Source organism: Magnolia sinica, chromosome 11 (genome assembly GCF_029962835.1).
Source record: "Magnolia sinica isolate HGM2019 chromosome 11, MsV1, whole genome shotgun sequence".
Classification (NCBI taxonomy): domain Eukaryota; kingdom Viridiplantae; phylum Streptophyta; class Magnoliopsida; order Magnoliales; family Magnoliaceae; genus Magnolia; species Magnolia sinica.
The window spans coordinates 82,077,191-82,102,985 of NC_080583.1; the positions used below are offsets into that span (position 1 = coordinate 82,077,191).

Below are 25,795 nucleotides of genomic sequence, written 5' to 3' on the forward strand. Positions count from 1 at the left end.
CTAGTGCACCCATCATACAACTATCCGACTGGGGCATTCCTTTTGAACTTATATGCGATGCGTCTGATTATGCTCTTGGGGCGGTTTTAGGCTAGAGAATAGATAAGAAACCCTACGTTATTCATTATGTGAGTAAGACTCTAAATCCTGCCCAAGTGAACTACTCGACTACGGAAAATGAACTCTTAGCCGTAGTGTTCGCTTTGGAAAAATTTCGGTCCTACTTGATTGGATCCAAAATCATTATTTACACTGATCATGTGACGCTCAAGTATCTTCTGTTTAAGAATGATGCTAAGCCCCACCTGATACGATGGATCCTCCTACTCCAGGAATTTGACCTAGAAATAAAAGATAAAAAGGGAGTAGAGAACGTAGTGGCTGACCATCTTTCTCGCCTTAATCCCTCTGATTTCCTTGAAACGACACATATCAATGACATGTTCCCTGATGAATAATTGTTCAGAGTCTCCCATTTACCTTGGTTCGCTGATATTGCTAATTATCTTGCCAAAGGTTCCATACCGACACATTGGACTATGCAAGATAAGAAGAAATTTTTCACCAAGGTACGTAACTTTTTCTAGGATGATCCTTATTTGTTTAAATATTGCCCAGACTAAATCCTGAGGAGATGTGTGTCAGATGATGAACATCAGAGTGTCATCTCCTTTTGTCACTCACAGGCCTGTGGTGGTCACTTTTCTGCTAAAAAGACCATGGCCAAGATTTTGCAGTGTGGCTTTTACTGGCCCACTATGTTCAGGGACACTCATGAGTTTTGCAAAGCTTGTGAGCGTTGTCAGAAATTGGGAGCGTTGTCCCGTCGAAATATGATGCCCTTGAATCCCATTCTTATCATCGAGGCATTTGATTGCTGGGGCATTGATTTCATGGGACCATTCCCCCAATCTTTTGAAAATTTATATATTTTGCTCGCTGTAGACTATGTCACTAAATGGGTTGAAGCGATTCCGTGTCGGAATAATGACCATCGCACGGTCATTAAATTTCTAAAAGAGAACATCCTTTCCCGATTCGGAACGCCTCGAGCTATCATTAGTGATGGGGGCTCACACTTTTGTAATAGGCCATTCGAGAGTTTAATGAAGAAATATGATATCTCTCATAAGGCGAACACCCCATATCACCCACAAACAAGTGAGCAAGTTGAGATTTTTAATAGGGAGATCAAACACATTTTGAAAAAAACGGTTAACCCTGACCATAAGGATTGGTCAATTCGATTGACTGATGCCTTATGGGCTTACCGTACTGCGTTTAAAACCCCTATTGGAATGTCTCCCTTTAGACTTGTCTATGGGAAGGCTTGCCACTTGCCTGTGGAGTTGGAACATAGAGCCTACTGGGCAATAAAAAAATTGAATTTCAATCTGGATAACGCTGGCTCGCTACGCAAACTTCAGTTGAATGAACTCGAAGAAATCCGGAACGATGCATATGAGAACTCAAGAATTTATAAGGACAGAATGAAGGCATTTCATGACTAACGTATTCTACGAAAATCATTCACACCTGGTCAGAAAGTCCTTTTATATAATTCTCGATTATATCTCTTTCCAGGTAAGCTTCGATCTCGTTGGACTGGCCCTTATATTGTGGTCACTGCGTATCCTCATGGGGCCGTTGAGATAAGAGACCTCTACAATGGTAAGGAGTTTAAAGTAAATGGACATCGATTAAAACCATTTGTCGAGAAATTTGATTCAGAGGATATGTCCATGCCTCTAACTGCTCCTGTTTACCAGGATTGATCTCCTAGTCTGATGGAGGTATAGGTAGGTTTATCGCTTTAATAGGACTAGGGTTTGCTTTATTTGTCTGGCTGAAGATGGTAAACTTAGCGCTCCTGGGAGGCAACCCATCTTTTCATTTCATTTCATTTTCCTAGTTAGTTGGTTCAATGTTTGTGGGTAACATTACTGCAAACCCTCACGAGACTACAACTCGTCCACTAGGGGCAACCTAGGGGTTTAAAGGCTTGTTGCATACGCTAAATGCAATCGAGAGTACCTGCAAAAGTGGTGTAGGTAGGATTTTATTTTTTTTATTTTTATTTTACTTCTATTGATTTCTCTCTTTTGTTGACCCGCTCTTTCATAGATATCTTTGGAACGCCTCTTGATTCTTTCGTCCAGGTATTATCTTTCCATCACTCCTCTTATATTTTCGTTGTCCTATGTGCATTACATGCTTATTTCTTTTACATTGAGGACAATGTAGATTTTTAGTTGGGGGTGGGAGATTAGGCTACCTAATCAGTGTTTTCTTGGTCTTGAGCAGAAATTGTGAAAATTTTTAAATTTTTCTGGAATTTCGTATGAATTTGAAGTGATTTTGACGGCCATCTTGGATTTAGAATTACAAGATAAGTAATGTTGGATTTATGACTCTTAGATTCAGTTATCTATTAGATTTCATATTTCAGTTTGAATGGATAATCCAGGATTAGAAGTTGTAAATAATGATTGAGTCATGATTTCACATGTCACATCCAGCTTACACATTAAGGTTTTAGTCGATATTGAAGGGTTAACTTGGTAATCACTAAGTATGAAAGGAACCAGCCTGCCTTTAAAAAAATTGGGCGAATGGACTTCACCATAGGTTTGCTCCCTATAGGTGAAGGTTCGATTACTCATGATTGACATTCGGAAAGGGTTGGGTAACTAGTCTTCACCATAGGTTTGCTCCCTAAAGGTGAAGATTTGATTCCCCTCCTTGGCGTTATTTTTAATGAAAAAAAAAAATCAAAAGTTGGTAGAATGAAGAAAGGATGATCTGTGAGGCAAGTTTTGGTTGTCCTAAATACCCGTTTTGATTATCAATGTTATCATGAAATTGACGATTGGATCTTTTAATGATGATAAGCCGAGATTACACCGTACACACACGGAACTCGATGTTTAGAACTTTTCTAATTGATAGATTAATACTTTGAACTTGATTATGAAGTTCACCGTGTGCTTGATTCCAGGAGAAAGAAAACCCAACATTCATGAATTTTAGAATTCTCGTATCTGGATTGTTTTTCAAAAATCACTCGAGTTTATAGAAATTGTCCTGTAATTCTCAACTTATTTTTCGCATATTTTGCTCGGGACTAGCAAAATGCTAGTTGGGGGTTATGTTGAGGGTTAAATATTGCATATTAGACCCCAGTTATTGCTTGGATTTACGAATATGATACCGTTTAATGGCCCGCTTTAATCATGTTTGTGATGTAGAGTGTATTTACGAGCATGGACTGAAAAGGAAGCTTAAAGCATGGATTTAACGCTCTGATGACACTAAAGGCAAGGGACGGACTCCAGGGGACTAAGATCGACAGAATTACACGCTAGGGATCCGTGAAAATTGAGAAACTGAAGCTCAAGCGGCCTGAAAGTCAGCCAGAATGCAAGATCACTGGATTTCCATCATCTGTTTGGCTCGAAACTTTATACATGGCTCGAGGACCAAAAACTAACCGTACACGTCAAATTTCAGCCATTGGATCCCTCTGGAAGTGGCCCAACGGACAGATCAGCCCATAAATCTATGATTTGGGGCCCGCCTGGTATCTGATGCGATCGACTATGGAGGACCCAGGGCAAACCGTCATTAGGTGCAAAGCATCCCACTTAGCTCCAACTACTGTCGATCGTCCTTATTCAACTTCGGTCGACAGTATAAGCCGGGGATAGCCTCCCTAAAGCAGGTCATTCACATATTTAGATAATTTACAAAGCTTGATCCACCACAATAGCATAATTAAATCATCCTAGTATTTCTAAGCATTTAACATCCAAGAATTTTTATAATATTAAGAGTATCATGTCATCCATGCATTTCATCGAGCATGTTATCAATTAAATAGAAAATAAATGTATTTAATTATTCTAAAATACCAAGTAGAAGCTTGGGGGTAAATTTTCACCTTAAAGTCAAAATCCTAAACTCGGATGTGGCCCTAGCGTCAGGAATTTGGGAAAACAGCTCCAAATCTAAATTAAAGTATATAACTATCGTTAATGACATGAATTTAGTCATAATTAAATATTAAATAACGAATTATGTCTTAATTAACTCAATTTGATTGATCCAACAACTCAATTTGCTGAATCGGGACTCGAAATCGGAGCACGACCAAAATCCTAACGGTGTTGAGCTCGATTACGGCTCCCACAAGAGTATGGACCAATCCAATCGATAATTATGATTTAAAACCCTAACATATATAACCCTAACATTAGGGTTTGAAAGAATCGAAGAAAACAAAAGGGGGATTTATAATCTTACTGGCTTAAAATGTAAAAAATGAAAGAAATTGATGGAAAGACATGTAGGAAACCTCTTACCTAGCAAGGAAGTAGAGAATCCAACCTGAAATATTTGGATTTCATTTGTGGAAGACATGAGACCGGGCATAGAGACAAGATATTCTAAGATTCGGCGAGCACGGGATTGGACGGTGCGATTCAGCACTAGGCCCCACCATCTCTCTCATTCCTCTCTTCTTCTCCTCCTCTTTCTCTCCTTACCTTTGAAAAAAATTGTATGGGAGAAGGGGGTGTGCAAATGAGGTTCTTTTATAGAACTAAAATTGATGAAAATGGCCCCAATGGCCCTTTATTCATATACTAACCCTGAAGGGGGCTATTTTTTATTTACAGAGTCCTTCCGAGGGCCCACTAGCTTATCTACACCATGGGGTAGGTGCCCCACTATGGGATCTACATTTCAACATAACTGGACAGCAATTGGATGCTTCGATTAGCCATGGGGGCCCCACTAGCGATAGACGGTCATCAATGATCAATCGGGGCCGCAGCTATACGGATATGTGTGGGAAAATATTCTTAACTCACACATCAAGTTTGGTTGAAACCTAACGGTCAGAAAGTCGCAACTTCGCAAAAGAGCAGAGAGCCAATTCACTTAAATTTCAGACTTCTGCCTAGGACATTTTACACATCCCATACATTCGGCTTTCGGTCCAAGTTGAATGATTCTAGACATTATCCCGGCTCGACATCTGCGATGGATGTCAAGCCTGGTAAGACGATCATTATTCTATAGTTTCGAGTCTAGTGGCCTATTAATGAGCGGTTTAGTGCTTATTCGGATAATCAGGGCATTTTTAGGATGGATTGGGCAGCGAGATTTCTCATGCATGATGATTGGGATTTAGATTAGTTAAATTCATAGTTTGGCTTATTTATAATTAGTGAAAATGGTAATTCAGCTCTAATCACCCTAATCAAGGACCATAATTCAACTATACTCGAAGCTCTCAGAATTAGTAAAATATACCAAAAAATAGAAAATATTAATTTAATTACATAGGATGATTTCTAATATGATTAGAAGCAATTACTAAGGAGACATCAAAGACAAAAACTCTAAGATGAAAAAGATATGCGCTGTTCATCGGCAACGTGTAGTTGCAAAATTTTTTAGTTTTAATAGGTCTATTTCATATAATAATTTTATACTTTTAATTATTAGATTATTTTTATTATTTTTTAGTAGTTCATTATCAAGTATACTTTATCTATACCAAAATTAATTACATTTTGAGTTATAAAAAAATTCTAAAAATTCTGGAAGTACCAGCTGCCTGAAACTAATGGTTTTGGTATAGTTTCTAAAAAGTCCTAAAATTAACATCCTTTAATTATTATTATTATTTTATTTATTCTTCTATGAAAAGAGACTCCTCAAGATTCAATCTAGTTTTTGAATCACCTCAATCGGAGCTGTAAAAAAATAGATATGACTTTTTGAAGTCAGTATATTGAAACTGTCAAAATCTGAACATGCAGAAAATTGCTAAACAGAGTTACTCGGTGCAACCGAGTCCTGCTGGTCAGATTTGCTAGGTTGCTTGAGGTTTACTCAGTGCAACCGAGCAGGGCTGTCCCAAATGCCGCAGTTTACTCAGTGCAACCGAGTTTCACTTGGTGGAACTGAACCTTTTTGTCCATATTCTTCAAAATTCTCAAATTTCACTCAGTCGGACGGTTTTTGTGGATCCAAGGTCAATCCTTTTGGTCCCAAACACATGCGAATACACACACGAATAAAAACTTAAGTCCATAAATCAAATGTATTGCTCAGGGACGTCCAATTCCCAACTGGTAAAAAAATCTGGGGTGTTACATGTATGCATGATTAGATAAATGCTTAGTGTTAATAGTTAGCACATCCCACACACACATATACACTATTTTGATATATACTAGTTGCTTATTTGTAAATCATTTGTAGTCTATGTGAGTGGACCTTCTATTGGCTTGGAAGCCTTAGAGTTAAATTGCATTGCTTAGTTTAATTAAAAATTATTTTAAGTTAGGCAATTAGAATTTAAAAGAGTATACGCTTTAAATAGATTCTAATCATCCCTCTCTAGGACATAACCTTCATTCCTTAGCTCCGCCAAGCTTTTGCATACGTAGCCGTGGTAATCCCATTACACCATAGGCACAATTTCATATATTGGGTCACCACTGTGGACTTATACTCTGGATAAGCACACTTTTCATGCGCAGTCAATTTATTTATTTTATGTCTTTATTCCAAAGTATATTGCATTGCTTAACTTAGCTCTATGATTGCTTGGATATAATGCTAAACATAACAAAGGATCACACTTCCACAAAGATAAGTGGCACCCGGAATATCGGGGATCGATTAAGTGCTTGACCCCTTAAATTCAGGGCATTACACTCTGTGAGTTGGACCAACGGATTGTCTATCCGACCGACGGTGCCCTACATCAACTCTCCGACTGGAAAAATCTATGGCATCCCGCACAACATTTTATTTAGAAAAAAAATAAATTGACTAAGTTATTTGGCTCATGTAACCACAAGTTATGTTGAATGGGTTTAACAGGTCTTCTTAAAAAGAGAGTTTTCCAATTACTAGACTAAAAGAGAAAGTTAGGATTTTTTCTGTTCTTTTTTTTTTTTTTTTTTGGAGACTGTCCTACAAGGATAATAAGTTTTGGTTAATGTCCTTCATTGTTTGGATGGTATCAACCACTCAAAAAAATTTCAACTGAATGAACTACTACGAAGTAACATCTAACACAAAAAATTATTGGACATGGGCCCGTGAAGGCTACTTGTGAGCAACCACTAGTGGGTGGATCGTAGGAGAGTTTTCCTCCTTTCCCCATCCATGTTTTCCCTTAGTGGTTTAAAGTTGAATTTTAATTTCAACTTCGAACTTAGATTGGATAAGGGTGAAATTGGATGAAACTGAATAACCTTCAGCCTCATTCAAACTCCTCAACTCTTCCCTGTAAAATGGAACAAATTCTCTGGTGAAATGTATTATGAAGTTTCGAGAATTTTAGAGAGAAAATAGAGATTATACACACTATGTCCTTTTGGCCCATCCCTTGTATGATCCAAGCATTAAATAATAATCTGGGGCCATCTTAACCTTAGAATCAAAGAGGTGATCAGACCACTCTACTCCCATAGTGATTAGATAGACCACTGGACGTGCATCAATTTTCGACTTTTGCAAATGTCCCATAACATGTAGACCATCGAATTCTATAGACCCGCTCTTTTGGGCCGACTTTCAAAAATTACATAATAGTATAAGAATAATCAACTTGTCATATAAGTATATAACTGAAACATGTCAATATACAGTGATACCTAAATGTTGAACATGCTCAAGTGAATTAGTTTTAAGGTTTACCTCAACTTCCTGTAGCACCGCACTGGCAGGCACGTGGGTCCTTGACTGCATGATATGGAGACTATTGATTAGCAATGGTGAAATCTAATATAGTCACACAAGAAATGTCACATGACTTGTGTCTTATTGATGAGAGTGAGGCGCTACCATGTGGAGCAAATGTTGAATAATCATGATGAAATGGTGGTTGATTCTTTTTAATTTTTCATGTTAAACACCTATTCATAATTATTACAAGAATATGTATTGGTATTGCCAATGTTATCATTGATATTCGAAAAAACATCATTATTTGAGAAAAACATTAGGGAAATGTTGGGAAAAGGTGGAAGTTTTTAATCAAAATTCAGTAGATATTAAAAGACACATGTTCACATATGTAAAAATCAAAATATTGGTTTTTTTTAAAAAAAAAAACAATTATAAATAATAGATTTTCATTTTATAGGGGTTTAACCATGTGTTATATATATAAAAAATCAATATATAGATTATTATAAATTTTGTAGTCAATTAATAGATCGGTCAACATTGATTAATATATAAAATTTGCACATTCACTAAACATAAGAACACATTGACAACAACAACTTTTAGGTGCAGAAAAAGAGAAAAAGGATTTCTTGGATTTCCAAAGTCCTTAAGTCAAGGTAAAAAGTTCCCATCTAAAAGAACAAACCCCGCCCGTTCTAAATCAATCGATCACTCACAACAATAGGTGGCTTGGAAGGCAGCTGATGTCATGGATCCAGTCTTAATCAGTTTATCTCAACACCTGGGGTCCAAAGTGTACATGGTTTGTTTGGTTGAATGTATTTCGAAGGAATTACAGTTTATTTTATACTTTTTAAGCATTAATTACATACCATAGGAATATGTGGTCGAAGGGATGTTGTATGACATTGACAACAACAACTTTTAGGTGCAGAAAAGGAGATGGACGCTATGGGTCCCACCATGATGCATATGTTTTATCCACGTCGTCCATTCATTTGGCTGGATCATTCTAGGGTATGCCTCCCAAAATGAGATAGATCTAGACCCCAAGTGGACCACACTATGGGAAGAATATTTAAATGGTTAGCGTTCAATCTCTAGTACTTTATGTAGTGTGGTCCAATTGATCTTTGAATCTGCCTCATTTTTGGGCCCATGCCCTAAAATGATCTATACTAATGAATGGATGGAGTGGATATAACACATTTAAAATAAAAAAAAATATAAGTAAGGTGGATATAACATATATATAATAGGGAGGCCCACTGTAACGTCTTGGATTTTCACTGTTTTGGATTTCCAAAAAATCCTTGAAATTTTTTTTTTGTAATTAATTTATAATATCACTTACTGACTATTAGTACTCAATGTTAGTTTATACACGGGTGGTACCAGTAAAGAACTGCATAAGTCCGATTAATCAATCGTAGGAAGCCAACGAATCACCCGATCACTTGAACATCAAGTTTAGCTCCATGATTTACTCACATAGGACCCAAATCTAACCGACCCATCGCTAACTAATCAAGACAATCATAACTAAGTTAAAGATCTAACCGAAGCTGAGTCAGATAAGGCCCGGATCTTGACTAATAAACGAAATCAACCCTGTTACTCTTTTAGCCTAAAACCGACGATTTATAGTAAACATGACCAAATCTCCACTTTCACTACTTATAAATAGGTCATACTATGAACATAGTTAATCCAAACCCAAATCATTTCCCACGAGAAATTTCAATACCTAATTTATTCAAGAAATGTCCCGATTTTCCGAACAAGCTCTAGATCGCTCGTTAGTGAGCTACTAGTTCTAAAATTATAGAATAATGTCCATCTTACTGGGCTTGACGTCCATCGCGGGAGTTGGACCTGGGTATTGTCCAGAACCGCTCAACTTGAGCCAAAAGATGAGTGCATAAGAAGTGTAAATAGCCTAAAGGAAGAAGCTGAAACTTAAGTGAATTGGGTCGTCCACTCTTATGCAAAGTTGAGGATTTCGGACCGTCGGTTTACGACCAAACTTCACACGTGGAGTAAGGATATTTTCCTACTCATATTCATATAGCCAGGGCCCCGATCAACTATCGGTGACCGTTGAACAGACTTCTAATCATATCTGTCAATCGGCGCATCCAAATGGCGGACCGATCATATCCATACGTATATCATCGTTAGGGCTAACTATCCGACGGTGTATATCAATATGTACGCCCCATAGTGGGCCCTAGAGGATAGAAAGACCCTCCCATAGGGCTAGTATATTAAAAACCCAACCCTTGGGGCCATTTACACCAAATCTGGCATTATAAAAGGGCCTCATTTGGGCACCCCCTCTCCCCATACGAATTTGCCCTAAAAGAAAGAAAGGAAGAAAGATAGAAAAAGGAGAAAGAGAGAGGGAGAGCTTGGAAGCATGAGGGTTTGTGCACCTTCACCCTCTCATCTCCTATATAGCAACATCGTCCTTCATTGGTGTCGATTCGGCGACAATTGAAGGTAAGTATAGAGTTATATTTGTAGGTTTAGGTCTTCGGTTAAATTCTTTCCAATTCTTACAAGCTTGTATGCCTATTTAGGCATTTCAACAATGATTTCCTAACACCATAACCCTACGGGCGCCGTGGATCGAGCGGTTCATCACAAGGTGCAGACTATTATCCTTAAGTGGCCTAGCACCAATTCTACTATGAGTTTAATGATTATGAATGTTAGGATGATGTGCTTGAGTAATCTAGAGAGAACCTAGCCAAGACCTTACATGATAGGTCCCCCTAAATCCCATGAAATGGTTTAGTACTAGTTATTGGTTCTTCAACATGATTGGGCTTTATTTGGAGTGACATGCTCATCTCATATGTGATTCTAGTATAACTTTCCTTGTGGCATGTATGATTGCATAAAATCCTTGTTGTATGTTTGTGCTAGCAATAATCCTTGTTATATGTTTGTACTATGAATGATGTATAGCTCTTGATCTCTTCGGTAACCCCACTCAACATGCACACACATAAATTTCATATTTTTTGTTAATAGTTACATTGTAGAAAATCTGAATTTTTATATTTGATGTATGACTGCATGACTTTACTAGTGTTAGAAGGCAAATCCGGAATTATTGGAATATTATTGAAGGTCATAAACCCCTGGGCTAGTCAGGGAACTGAAGTGGGAGAAGGTGGTCCCGTTGATAGGACCATCATGCGGCTAAACCAGCGGGTTTGGGTGGATGTGAATGGCCGATAGTAGTTGGACTACATGGGTTGCTTGTACTCGATATCGTCCGTCACGTACTCGCCTAAACTCGCACGATCTAATTCACTTACTGACCAACTATGTTCGTTAACTATGTCTGCTCACACCTGTATAGAACATGGAACACTCTTCAACCACTGAAGCCTATTGATAACTATTTGAAACCGATCCACTAACTCGAGAGCCGGGCATAGTGGAACGGGACATTGTGTCCGAACTGTCGGCCTATGCTGGGGTGACGAGCCTCCCCGTAGTAACCGCGAGCGATCCCTCTTCTCAGCACTCCCTATTTGCTTGAAATCGGGGATGGGGAACCCGATGGGATCAAGGATCGCGGGGTCCTGGCCTTAAGCGTTGAGGGGCCTTGGCCTTGCAACCAGTTGAGGGCAATGATACGTGAGGTGTACCAGTTTTCCCAATCTACTAGATAAACGGAATTAATTAAATACTCGGCTAACATTATTCATGCATTGCATTAGCTAGCATTTGACGACTCGGTAGTTGAGGTCGTAATAAGAGAGTGTTGGTCATGCGCGACCGTGAGATGAAGTCACTCGAGGGAGTGTTGTTGCGAGGTCATGCATCATATCATAATACATGCATATATATTAACAAGACTAGTTAGAGATCTATGAATGTATACCTTTCATTAAATTCATCATATAATTGATGCTTGTTGTAATTAAGGCTAATAGTAACCACTGAGTTAGCTACTCACTCCCACTTTGGGACGGTGTTTTAAAACACCAACCAGACCCTTTTACTAGATGCAGGTGAGGTGGTGCTCGACAAGTCGAGCGAGGTGAGCATGGATAGGGAAGAGGAGCTTCCCTGCTTCCAGACATTCGACGGATCCTTCTAGTCAGAGTTCGGGCTACCGCGGGGTATGGGCCAGGGCTCAAGTCACTTTGGGTCATGTATGGGTCGGACCTAGTTCCCTATTTAGATGATTTTGGATTTGTGAGTTTGATACTTTTATAATTAGTGGCACTTGATACTGATTTATGACTTATACTTCATACCTTACTAAACTCTCCATTGTTTTTGAGATCATCCAAATGTAATTAAAATCTGAAGCCCATTAGGACACCCGTGACACTTGGGAATTCGGGAGCCGAGTTCCTGCACGGCCCCTGAAAACCCGGGGTGTTACACCCACCAAGCTTTGACTTCGAATTATCAGGAAATATGATAGAGGGCAAGTCTTCACTTTCAAATGCATGTGGTGTTTTTTTTTATTTTTTATTTTATTTTTTTACGTATGCATTTTAATACTGATTTGAGAGAAATTACATGAAAGTACGTGTAATTACATCAAGCCAAACAGGACCTCAATCAAACTTGAGTTGAGTACGACTTGGCCACACCCACCCTATCTTAACTGCACACATTTTACTCAATATGGGCCACCGTTAACACGTGTGGCCTCATGTTTGAATGAATAGTGAACAATATCTAACCATATATTCATTTTGTAAACTAAGCCCACCCGACTATTGGACCAACCTCTCTTAGGCCAGGTCATCTAGATAGTGGTACCTATTTTGTGGATGGACTCGATCCCGAGCCTATCGTGCCATGATGACAAACCCATGGCACGTTCATGAACCGCCTTCTACACACCTGTGCATAGGAGAGCTCACAATTTTAACCATCAATTTTGATGCGTGGTGCAAAAGAGTTGGACATCTCATCACGACAAGAAAAATCCATTTCTTATTCCATTTAAAAAAGGAGTAACATGAAAATCTCTATTATTCCATTTAAAAAAGGGGTGCACTCCGATGGTACCATACCAAGAAGATGTAGGACTGATGTAGAGTGAGCTGCAGACTTATTCTTGGCACAGCTGGACATAAAGAAGCCTGAATGGAAGCGGACGTAGTCCCGTCAAATCTAGGCTAGTACCTATGTAGGGCATGACGTAACTCGGCTCCAAGCGTGTTCGGTTCAAAGAATTTCATTCCGAATAGAGAGAAATTGTCATTTGAAGTGTGAGCATTAAATCGGTCATAACTTTTAATTCGAGTATCGTTACAGGATGCATGACTTATCGATCTTTATGTAGAGGGCTATCCGGGGTCAACAAACCCCGTAGCGGGTCAAATCGATCCATTTGCAAGAAAATGCTTTCATCTGGTTTGAAATTGTGATTTTAGGAAAAACTTACTATATTTAGTAAGTTTTTTTATTTTGATGTATCTTCTTCATTTTAAAGTTTTAGCAAACCTAGTTTTCTTAGGAATTGATTTTAATAATGTTAGGAATTATTCAACATGATTAATTTAGGGTTTTCTATTTTTGGTAAAATTTACTATTTCATGTAAATTCTATTTTAATCAAATTAGTATTCCTAATTAGAGTTTTACTTTTTTATTCATAAGTGATGTTATGAGGAAGCCTAAAGATTATTGAATGATAAAATTTTGAATTTCCCATATTTGAGAATAACTCGTGGATTCAAGGTTTTGTCTAGGGTGATTGTTCTCCTCAAGCCCTTCCCTGCATCAAGGACCCACGTGATATACTCATCACATCCAACTCATCCGTCAGTGGCACTGACTCATGGCACTCGTATGCCACAAAAATCAGCCCTAATAAAAACCGTAGGCTACAACACAGAGGACAAGATGAGAGGGGGAGCCCACCGTTGATTTTCATGGGAGGCCTACCATATTGCGTATATCGAATCCAGGCCGTCTAGACTCTTCATGTCTTGAGAAGAATCAAGGTATTCTGCAATTCAGATGGGCCAAGTGAAAATCAAGGGTGGAAGTCAACCTTGTCCCGTTTGATGGCCTACCAGAGTTTTGGATGAGTTGAATTTCAAACCCTGGGTTATCCAGAAAGGATGCATCTGATGGAGGGACGCGGATTGCGTACTACCCCTGCCCGTCCCTAGCTCCGAATGGGCAGTTCTTTGGGCGGGCCCACCGTGATGTTTCTGTACATCCAAACCGTCAGTCCCTTTTCACATATTATTTTCAGGCATGAACACAAAAATGAGGCATATCCAACGCTCAAGTGGACCACACCAAATAATAAGCTTGGTTCCATTAAAATGCACAAAGCATTAAATGTCAGTTGCATTTAAATGCAAGAGTCATCTGTGGATTGGTCCATTTGATCGTTGGATCTACCTCATTTTTGTTTTCGTCGTTTAAAATAATCTGAGAAAAGGGACTGACGGTTTGGATGTACAGATACATCATGGTGGGCCCACCCACAGAACTGCCCGTTCGGAGCTAGGGACGGGCGGGGGTAGTACGCAATCCGCCGTCCTGATGGAGGGGTTGGATGTCAAACATAGACAATGTGGACCCCACTTTTGCCTGGTGACAATGTAGGGGTTGTATGTAGGCTTCCAATATATCGGGCTCTCCAGGGTAATCCCAGCCATCAGTTTCTCTTGTTCGGTAAAATATTCAAATTTTGACCGTTTATTTGAAAAAACACCAATTTATAAGGATGGAGCCATCTCTCCGGATGGTTTACATCAATCAACATGGCCATTTAGATGGACTGAGTAGATTGACAGAACTCTCCTAACTACCGTCATTTCAGGTAACCAAACATAGCAAACCCCAAACCTCAAAACATGAAAACAGTTATAAGAAAAATAATCGAAAAATCCAAATAAACCAAACCTGTGGTTGAAGGGGTCACAGCAGCAAGCAAAGACGCAAGCAAGAGAAGGTGGGTATGCTCAAACCAAACGCCAGTTGATGATGTGCAAACAGCTCGAGTGTGGAAAAAAAAAGAAGAAGAAGAAGAAGAAAAGAAAGATTGATGCCTTGGAATCTCTTTCTTGTTAGTTCACCGCTGCTGTTAAGTTCATGTGATGTCTTATTTCTACTGTACCAACATTTGGCCAATTTTACCCCTCAATTAGTCACAGGGAGCGGCGTAAACTAGTAATTTTAAAAGGCAAATGAGACATGTTTGCACTTTCAACTGAGGGTATATTTGTCATTTTAAATCTTTAGCCCATTCTTCTCCTCTTCACTCCTCCTGGCATTTAGTGCTCATGTACAATGTAATATTAGGGAGCCCTATTTCATGGACCCATCATTCTAATGGGCCTAAGTCATTGGCAGCCAAATCCATGCTCACCAATGTATGGAAATTTCAAGAATGGGGAAGAAGAGTGTAAAAGATTAGTAGAGAATTCTATAATAAGTATGGAATGGTGTAGTGAATTTAAAAGTTCTAGCGAAATCTTTTGTAAAAAAGTATGATATATATTTAGCAAGGTTTTAGAGAGTTTTTAGTTGTTGGATAAGTGTCATATGACATAATTCTAATCATACATGTAGAGGTTTTAGAGCATTCTTTGGTTGATACAAGGGGGCGAACGCCTCATTTGTAATTAAGCAAGGAGTAGTTTAGGTTTGGAGATTTAGTAAAATATAAGACATTTTCTTTAGAAGACATTTTCTCATATACTTATGTTTCTCTTAAGTATTAGTGAGTTATGGTACTTTGTGCATGCAGTCTGTATGTTTAAAAATAAAAAAAAAAAATCATATGTGAGGTATGCACTTGGGAAAGAGCTGGCTTCATGGTAAGATTGGGAGATGAGTGTCGCATGGTCTACACTTGGGAAGTCCTGAGCCATGACCCTAATAAAGGTTCTACCGAGTCCATCCAAAGGGCAAAATTGTTGTGATCTTTCTTTTCTAATAGAAGCACATAGAGCTTTTTATTTTACCAATTTAGGGCTATAGGTAATTTTTCATTGGGCTACATCATGGCTTTATGGATCATCTAATAGCCCTCAGATTGCTTGCAATATGTGTTGTTTTTGAATCTACTGATTTAGTTCATCTAAATCATTAGAGAACATTATGCATTGATAACATTTAGAAAATCCCAATGATGAAAGATCTTATACATCCAATCAATTGCTATAAATTGGAGGATTTAGACTAATTGAATTTAATGTTTAAATGTTCAATGGTAAGAAACTTCCAGCCCACTATATCCACAATGAAGCATAGAACTAGATCAACAGAGTGGCCATGCATAACAATGAGGGATTGATTAAAGGAGATCGGCAGCTTGGATGGTAATACATATTAGTCATGTGTGCATGGTGGATGAGGCACCAACTTAAGAGGTGGAGGAAACCATCACCTTGGATTCCACTCATTTTCCATCCCTTACATGAGGTCATTTTATATTTTTGTTTTGGCTAGTGTGTTTGTCTCCCACCACTTTCTTTTCATACACCACAACTTAAGGGGAGGAGGGGAACAATCAATTTAGACTCCACTCACCATTCTTTATTTTTAATTTTCGGACGTAGTGTTCGCCTCCCACCAATTTCTATGTAATTTTGTCCACAGAGAGGATTAGCTGTTACCCGGCTGACACCTTGAGGGTGTTGACCTTATTGTGTGGGGCCCACTTTGATAAATGCATTGTATATCCATGCCGTTCATTTAATTCTTTTCAACTCATTTAAAATGTACCAAAAATTTAAATAAATTTAAATCTTTAGTGGACCACACCACTGGAAAAGGTGGTGAATGACCATTAAAAACTTTTATAGGCCACAAAATTTTTGTATCAATCTGATCTTTGTATTTTCCCTTCATCCAGATCTGTATGACCTTATCAACAGATTGGATGGAAAATAAAAATTAAGAATCTACTTACAGTGCAACTGGGTAGTTTTTAATCATGTGCATTCAATAACCATTGTTTCCTTTGGTGTGGTCCACTTAGATATCATATGCTTCTATTTTTATTTTTTTTAGTTTTTATACCACCTACTAAAATTATCTCGAAAAAAAAAAAAACAGATGAATGAGACATATAAAGTACACATCATCAAGGTGGACCCCATAATATAGATAACACCTGCTGAGGTGTTACCCGAGTATCACCTAATCCGCTCCCTTTCTCGTAAGAAGAAAGAATTAGAAAAATGCATTACATAATTTTTTCATTCAGAGAAGTAAGAACTAAAATAAAAAACGCAGCCATGACGACGGAGGCCACAGTAATTCATACATGACAGCTGGAGAGCTGGGTACCGGCGGAATCAGAATGGCTGGTGTACCACACACCACCGACCTGGCTGCTGTGGGAACCTATCGTGCGAAGAAGAGCGCTGACGCTCCTCTCCTGAGTTGTAAGAACGGTTCAATGGAGATCAAAGTTACATGAGCTCCGCAATATGTATTTATTATATCCACACCGTTCATCCATTTGGATGGATCATTTTAAAGTATGAATCCAAAATTGAGTAACATCAAAAGTTCAAATGGACCACACCAAAAATAGAAGTAGAGACTAATTCTCACCGTTAAAACATTCCTAGAGTAAAGACATAACATTTTTTTTACTGTGTGATCCACTTGATCTTTGTATCTTTCTTATTTTTTCACTAGCCTTAAGAGTAGCTCACCAAATGGATGGACGGTTTGGATATAACACATACCTCATGGTGGCACCCACAGAAGTTGGTGACGTCAACCCACCGGCCAGGTCGGTGGTGTGTGCTACACCAGCTAATCCGCTTCTGATACCGGCGGTCCATAGGATGGATCCTCCTATAAATGATTATACGTTGATCGAACATAGTTCTCTTGTTAAATCCATTTCATGGTGATTAAAGGCCACATGTGAGGATGGCATTATCGGCTACAGTATTTTCAGCCATGGACATGACTATCATGATGGATGGTGTGGATTCACTTCCACGGTTTCCATGGGTAGGGAATTGGGCATTGAATGCACGTTCTTGATCATCGTGCATCATAACTGGGAAAACTTCCTGCCGAGGGAAGCAGGTTGGGGCCACCGTTATGTTCGAGATTAATCCCCACATTCATCCGTTTTTACAGATCATTTTAGAACACTATCTAAAAAAATGATGCGAATCCAAAACTCAAGTGGGCCACATGACAGATGATGGAACGCCTGTTGTTGAAACATTCGTGAGTCACAGAAGTTTTAGATCAGGCTACTTTTTATGCTTTCAGTTCATACAGATAGGAATGACCCTATGAACAGTATAGATGGCATATATATAAATATCATAGTGGATTCACGAAGGCTTCAATGATAAGCATTTACTTACCAGCTTTTTCCTGTTGTGTGGCCCACTTGAGTTTTGGATTTGTATCATTTTTATGCCCGTGTACTAACATAATTTGGATAAATGATTGGCGGGATAGATTCCCACAAACATCAGGATGGGGCCCACCTTGCTCCTGTAGCAGAAGTTCCAATGAAAGGCTCCCTTCCTTTAAAAATCAAAATAAAAGGTACAACCATCACAACAACAGTCCCTGGACCAACTCAATCGGCATCCATACATAAATGTCACGATCGTGCGGATTGCATTGCGTAACTCAGCCCCGACAGGGGTTCCAGGGGGCCCACCATGATATATGTGTTTAATCCAGGCTGTCCATCCTGTTTGCCAGATCGCTTTAAGGCATTAGCCTAAAAAGCAAGTGGATCTCAGGCTCAAGTGGACCACACCCCAGGAAGCAGGGGTGAAAAGCCCACCCACTGTTGAAACCTTCCTAGGGCCCACCATGATGTTTATTTGCCATCTAATGTATTTATAAGGTTGCATACACTCATAGGAAAGGAAAACGAAAGGAAAACAAAAATAACACCTTGACCAAAACTTATATAGCTCCAAAGAAGTTTTTAATGGTGAGCGTTCAATCTCCATTATGTGGTCCACTTGAGTGTTCGATATATAATTGATACTTGATGGATAGGTTGGATGGAACTCGTCCATCACAGCAGATCACATCAAAATGCATTCGACCCAAGAGGGTTTCAATGGTAGACGTTCAATCCCCCACTGCTTTTTTCAGTGTTGTCCACTTGATCCTTGGATTTGTCTTAAATTTTTACTCAAGTCTTACGGCGAGCTCTCCAAAATTATGGATGAGAAAATCATGGAATATTGGATTTTATTTGATTTTGCGCTAACCTCCATCCATAGATGTGGAAGATAGGAAGATGTCTTAGTACATTGGAAGTCTGACACTTTATTATGAAAATGTTTTGTGGTTTTGAAAGTCACCCCACCTTGGGGAGTGATACTAAATCCGTGGGGGTTTTATTGCAAGATGATTTTAGACTTTGTCCAACTACTGGTCATCTCCACGGGGAATGACTACGAGACTTCAAGTATGTTATTTTTTTTTATTGAAAATATGCTTGGGGCTAGTGCGCATGTTGGTTGTGATGAATGACTTAGCTATGGATTATGTATTTTGAAGATTTTGTATTTTATTGCTTGGATTTTGGTTATTGCAATTGGGACTGAGATATGCTCGGGATAGTTCGTTTAATGCAAGTCTGATTAGTGATCGTGATCAATAGTTTGATTTAGATATGGTTGGTCGGTTCCATCATCTCACAAGGTAATCAGACTTAATTATTTTTGTGTTGATCCAGAAGGTTGGCTGTAATCAACTCCGACTTTCATGATGCAGATCTGTCCGTGGATGGTGGTCAGGATTTCGATTTGTGACTAATCGAGTCCATCGTTTCGTGCTATTGTGGTCAAGATTTCAATATATGATCAATTGGATTTGTCGTCACATGGGTTTTGTTGTCAAGATTCCGATCTATGGTTGATCGGATCCATTGTCCCATGCTATTGTGGTCAAGATTTTGATTCATACTGAGTTGGCCACTCATCCATCAAATATATAATCATATAGGTAGCACAGGTGGCTTAAGTGATTTTCAGGTTCAGACTGATGAGGAACTAGGTACAAATGCCAGAGATGTGCGGTCGTATTACTAAGAGAAGCTGCGCGGTCTTGCGGCTTATATTTATATGCTTTTGTCATTTTTCATATATTAAATCATGTAAATTCTTGTATTTGTTATATCGAGACATTAGTTGATATAAGTCATTATGGGCAACCTCTTGTACATTCTAAACGTAAATGAAATTTTTCATTATGTATGATTTGTCCATTCTATGCTCATCTGCTAACTCTGATAGTTGAAAAAATATATATATACTCGAATTTGACCATTTTTTTAAGGTTAACACTTGAGTTTTTAGGAAACGGGTCGTATACTCGGGTCTTGAAAAGCCGGGGCGTTACAGTTAGCCCCACATTAATTGAAGAGTTGTCTTTGGGTGATGAACTCGATTACGGATCAAGGGACACAGGTAAGGAGCTACTACGGCCACCTCGAGCCTCGTGACCCAGTTGAGACCATGATAAAATAAGGGTACCCTAGCTTCCCTAATTATGTTGGATGAATGAATATAAATAACTACTTGGCAAACATACGCATTCACCGCATTGCATTAGATAGAGTGTTACGATTGAGTGGTGGTGTCGCTTGTGAGGAAGCGTTGGCATATGCGAAATAGGTGTCGAAGTCGCTTGTAAGGGAGTGTTGTTTGGAAAGAGCATGCATCATGTCTTATCTTCATATGTGCATTTAACAAGAGTACTTAGGAAATGATTGATTTCTTATTCATCATTGCCTGCGTTGATTGGGTTGATAATATACATAACTTAGAACTAATAGAACTACTGAGTTGATCACTTATCTTACTTTAGGACGATATTTTTAAACACCAACCAGACACTATTATATATGCAGGGGTCACCGAGGCGGATGCATTAGAGGATGTATACCTGGATCAGGAAGAGAAGTTCTCATTCTTCCAGCTATTGGACGAGCCGATGTACCAGGCACATTGCTCAACGATTTGTGGCAGACACCTTTTGGGCATTGAGAGATCTTGACCATGACACTTTTTTTGAAACTATATATTGGGCCCCAGTTGTGGACTCACACTCTTGATAAGTACACTTTGCATGCGTAGTCAATTTATTTATTTTGTATGTGTTTATTCCAGAGTATATTATATTGCTTAGCTTAGCTCTATAATTGCTTGGATATAATGTTAAATATAATGAAGGATCACTCTTCCGCAAAGCACAAGTGATACCCAGAATATCGGGGATCGATTAGCTGCTCGACCCTTGAAATTATCGAGGATCAATTAGTTGTTGATCCGACCAATAATGCCCTACATCAACTCTTAGACTAACCCATACAACATTTTATTTAGAAAAAAAATATATAATTTGACTAAGCATGTGATTTGGCTCATGCAACCACAAGTCATGTTAAATGGGTTCAACAAGTCTTCCTGAAAAGAGAGTTTTCCAATGACTCGGCTGAATTATGAGTAGTGAGTCATAGAATTTTAGAAATATTTTCTGAAGTATTGGATGTTATAAATTTTGTAACTAGAGAAAGTTAGGATTTTGTTATTATTCTTCTTCTTCTCTTTTTTCTTTTGGAGACTGTCCCACAAGGATAATAAGTTTTAGTTAATTTCCTTCATTATTTGCATGGTAGCAACCACTAAAAAAAATTCAACTAAATGAACTACTATGAAGTAACATCCAACACAAAAAATATTGAACATGGGCCCGTGGAGGCTACTTGTGAGCAACCACTAGTGGGTGGATCCTATGAGAGTTTCCCTCCTTTCCCTATATATGTTTTCCCTTGGTGGTTTAAATTTGAATTTTAATTTCAACTTCGAACTTAGATTGGATAAGGGTGAAATTGGATGAGACTGAATAACCTCTAGCCTCATCCAAACTCGCTAATGCTTTCCTATAAAATCGAACGAATTCTCTCGTGGAATGAATTATGAAGTTTGGAGAATTTTAGAGAGAAAATAGAGATTATACACACTATGTCCTTTTGGCCCATCCCATGTATGATTCAGGCCATAAATCATAATCTGGGGCCATCTTAACCATAGAATCAGAGGGGTGATCAGACTACTCTACTCCCATAGTGATTAAATAGACCACTGGACGTGCATCGATTTTCGACTTTTACAAATGTCCCATATCATGTAGACCGTCAAATTCTGCAGGCCTACTCTTTTGGGCTGACTTTCAAAAATTACATAATTCTATAAGAATAATCAATCATGTAAGTATATAACTGAAACATGTCAATATACAGTGATACATAAATGTTTAACATGCTCAAGTGAATTAGTTTTAAGGTTTACCTCAACTTCCTGCAGCACCGACTTGGCACGTGGGTCCTCAACTGCATGATATGGAGACTATTGATTAGCAATGGTGAAATCTGATGTAGTCACACGAGAAATGTCACATATGACTTGTGTCTTATTAATGAAAGTAAGACGCTATTGTGTGGAGAAAATGTTGAATAATCATGATGAAATGGCGGTTGATTCTTTTTTATTTTTCATGTTAAACACCTATTCATAATTATCTCGTTTACAACCAGTGTTCAGGGTATTAGTATCTTTACATATATCGAAGACTGCTAGGGATACAAAAATATGTATTGGTATTGCCAATGTTTTCGCTGATATTGAAAAAAATATCATTATTTGAGAAAAACATTAGGAAAATGAAGGGGAAAAGGTGGAATTTTTCAATCAAAATTCAGGAGATATTAAAAGACACGTGTTCATATATGTAAAAATCAAAATATTGGAAAAAACAAATTATACATAATAAGTTCTCATTTTATAGCAGCTTAATCATGTGTTATAAAAAATTATATATAAATAATTATAAATTTTGTAGTCAGTCAATACATCAGCCAACATTCACAAATATATAAACTTTTCATATTCATTAAACATAAAAACACAAGCTTTTCGATGAAAAAAAAAAAGAAGAAAAAGGATTTCTTGGATCTCCACCCCTGTTGAAAGATAGGTTCTCAGCGCAAGGTAAAAAGTTCACGTCTAAAAGAGCAAACCCCGTCCGTTCTAAATTACCCTATCACTTGCAACAATAGGTGGCTAGGAAGGCTGCCAATCCCACTGATCCTGTCTTAATCAATCTATCTCGACGCCTGGGGTCCAAGTGTTCAGGGCCTGTTTGGTTGAATGTATTTGGGAGGAATTATGGTGTATTTTAGACTTTTAAAACATTAATTACATACTATAGGAATCTGTGGTGAAGGGACGTTGTATGACATTCACAACAGTAACTTTTAGGTACGGAAAATGAGATTGACTCTGCAGGTCCCACCATGATGCATATGTTTTATCCACGCCATCCATTCATTTGGCTGGATCATTCTAGGGTATGCCTCCCAAAATGAGACAAATCCAAAGCCCAAGTGGACCACACTATGGGAAGAATATTTAAATGGTTAGCATTCAATCTCCAGTATTTTATGGAGTGTGGTCCACTTGATCCTTGAATCTGCCTCATTTTTAGGCTCATGCCCTAAAATGATCTGTTCCTAATGAATGGATGGAGTGGATATAACACATCATGGTGAGGCCCACCAAGCTTTGGGTTTGAATTATAATGAAATCTGACCGAGGGCAACTCTTCACTTTCAAACGCATGTGATGTTTTTTATGTACGCATTTAATGCTGATTCAAGAGAAATTACGCAAAAATACAAGTAATTATATCGAACCAAACATGCCATCAATCAAACTTGAGTTGAGTACGACTCTGACATACCCACACTATCTTAACCGCACACATTTGAGTCAATATAGGCCTTTATTAACACGAGTCGCATGTTTAATTGAATAGTAAATGACAGCTAACCATATATTTATTTTGTAAACTAAGGCCACCTGACTATTGGACCAACCTCTCTTAGGTCAGGTCATCTAGATAGTGGTACCTCTCTTGTGGATGGATTCAATCTCGTACCTATCTTGCCATGATGACAAACCTATGGCACGGTCATGAACCGCCTTCTACACACCTGTGCTTAGGAGAGATCATAGTTTTAACCATCCACTTTGATACATGCAGCAAAAGAGTAGAACATCTCATCACAACCAGCAAAATCTATCTCTTATTCCATTTAAAAAAGGGGGCAACCATGAAAATCTCTCTTATTCCAATTTAAAAAGGGGTGCACTCCAATGGTACCATACCAAGAAGATGTAGGCCTGATGTAGAGTGGGCTACAGACTTATTCTTAGCACATCTGGACATAAAGAAGTCTGAATGGAAGCGGACGTAGTCTGTCAAATTTGGGCCAATAACTACGTAGGGTATGACATAACTTGTCTCCAAGTGTGTCCGGTTCAAAGAAACTTATTCCTGATAGGGAGAAATTGTCATTTGAAGTGTGAACAGTATATCAGTCATAACTTTTACTTTGAGTATCGTTACGGGATGCACGACTTATATCGATCTTTATGTAACGGGGACATTTGGGGTCAACCAACCCCATAGCGGGTCGCATCGATCCATTTCGCAAGAAAATGCTTTCTACTGGTTTAAAATTGTGATTTTGGGAAAAACTTACTATGTTTAGTAATTTTTAATTTTGATGTATCTTCTTCATTTTTAAGTTTTAGCATATGCAGTCTTCTTAGAAATTTACTCATAATCATGTTAGGAATCATCCAACATAATTAATTTAGGGCTTTTTGTTTTTGGTAAAATTTACTATTTAAGGTGAATTCTATTTTAGTCGAATTAGTATTCCTAATTAAGGTTTTGCTTATATATATATTTGATGTAATCATGAAGTCTAGAGATCAGTGAATGATAAAATTTTAAAATTTTCTTTTTATCTTATGGATTTGAAAATAACATTGTGGATTCAAGATTTTATCTACGGTGATTGATCTCCTCACGCCCTTCCCTGCGTCAACTACCCATCGTGATATACTCATCCATCAGTGGCACTGCCTCATGGCACTCGTATGACACAAAAATCAGCCCTCATAGAAACCCAGGTGGGCTACAACACAGAGGATGAGATGAGAGGTGGAGCCCACCGTTGATTTTCCTGGGAGGCCTACCTTATTGCGTATATGGAATCCAGGCCGTCTAGACTCTTCATGGCTTGAGAAGAATCAAGATGTTCTGCGATTCAGATGGCCCCAGTGAAATTCAAGAGTGGACGTCAACCTTGTCCCCTGTTTGATGGCCCACCAGAGTTTTGGATGGACCTGAATTTCAGACTCTGGGTTAACCAGAAAGGATGCATCTGATGGAGGGGTTGGATGTGAAACATAGACAATGTGGACCCCACTTTTGCCCGGTGCCAATGGAGGGGTTGGATATAGGCTTCCCATAGATCGTGCTCTCCCAGGGTGATCCCAGCCATCAGTTTCTCTTGTTCAGTCAAATATTCAATTTTTGACCGTTTATTTCAAAAAAAGAAAAAAAAAAACCACCAACTTATAAGGATGGAATCATCTCTCCGGATGGTTTTCATCCATCAACATGGCCATTTAGATGGACTGAGTAGATTGACAGAACTCTCCCAACTATCTTCATTGCAGGTAACCAAACATACCAAACCCAAAACCTCAAAACATGAAAACAGTTATAATAAAAATAACGAAAAATCCAAACCTGTGGTTGAAGGGGTCGCAGCAGCAAGCAAAGACGCAAGCAAGCGAAGGTGGGTATGCTCAAACCAAATTCCAGTTGATGATAAGGCAATGGACTGACTGTGGAAAGAAAGTGGATAGACAGGTGCATTGGAATCTCTTTATGGGAATACGATACCTTGATAGTTCACCACTGCTGTTAAGTTGATCTATTACGCCCGATCACAATATCCAATCCTTAGGATGCTCTATACCATTAAACAATTAGGCCCACCGTATAGAAATTTTACAAAATTGTAATGTCTTATTTCTAATGTAAGCAACATTGGGCTAATATTATGACGCAGGGAAGGATGTGACGAGGTTGATCACCATCTTCTTCAGGGATAACTACTCCTTAGAGAGTTTTCATGAATATATGAGAGTAAAATAGAAATAATTTCTAATAAATTGGTTGATAATAAGAATAAAATTACA

At 38.5% G+C, this 25,795-nt stretch overlaps 1 protein-coding gene and 1 long non-coding RNA gene across 3 annotated transcripts in view; both read right to left on the bottom strand.

Annotated features, from left to right (window-relative positions):
• Positions 1-14,722, bottom strand: part of LOC131219510 (disease resistance protein RPS5-like) — a 39,939-nt gene extending 25,217 nt beyond the window's left edge. For both annotated transcript variants that reach the window (XM_058214682.1, XM_058214683.1), the window contains exons 1-2: positions 14,622-14,722; positions 7,723-7,767 (exon numbers count right to left, since the gene is read on the bottom strand). The gene's annotated coding sequence lies outside the window, so the exon portion shown is untranslated. The remainder of the gene's footprint in view (positions 1-7,722; positions 7,768-14,621) is intronic.
• The window catches only part of LOC131219511 (uncharacterized), a 50,648-nt gene extending 25,217 nt beyond the window's left edge, over positions 1-25,431 (bottom strand). The window contains exons 1-2 of the long non-coding RNA XR_009158229.1: positions 25,341-25,431; positions 22,025-22,065 (exon numbers count right to left, since the gene is read on the bottom strand). This is a non-coding gene — a long non-coding RNA (uncharacterized LOC131219511). The remainder of the gene's footprint in view (positions 1-22,024; positions 22,066-25,340) is intronic.
• Between the last annotated feature and the right edge of the window lie 364 nt (positions 25,432-25,795).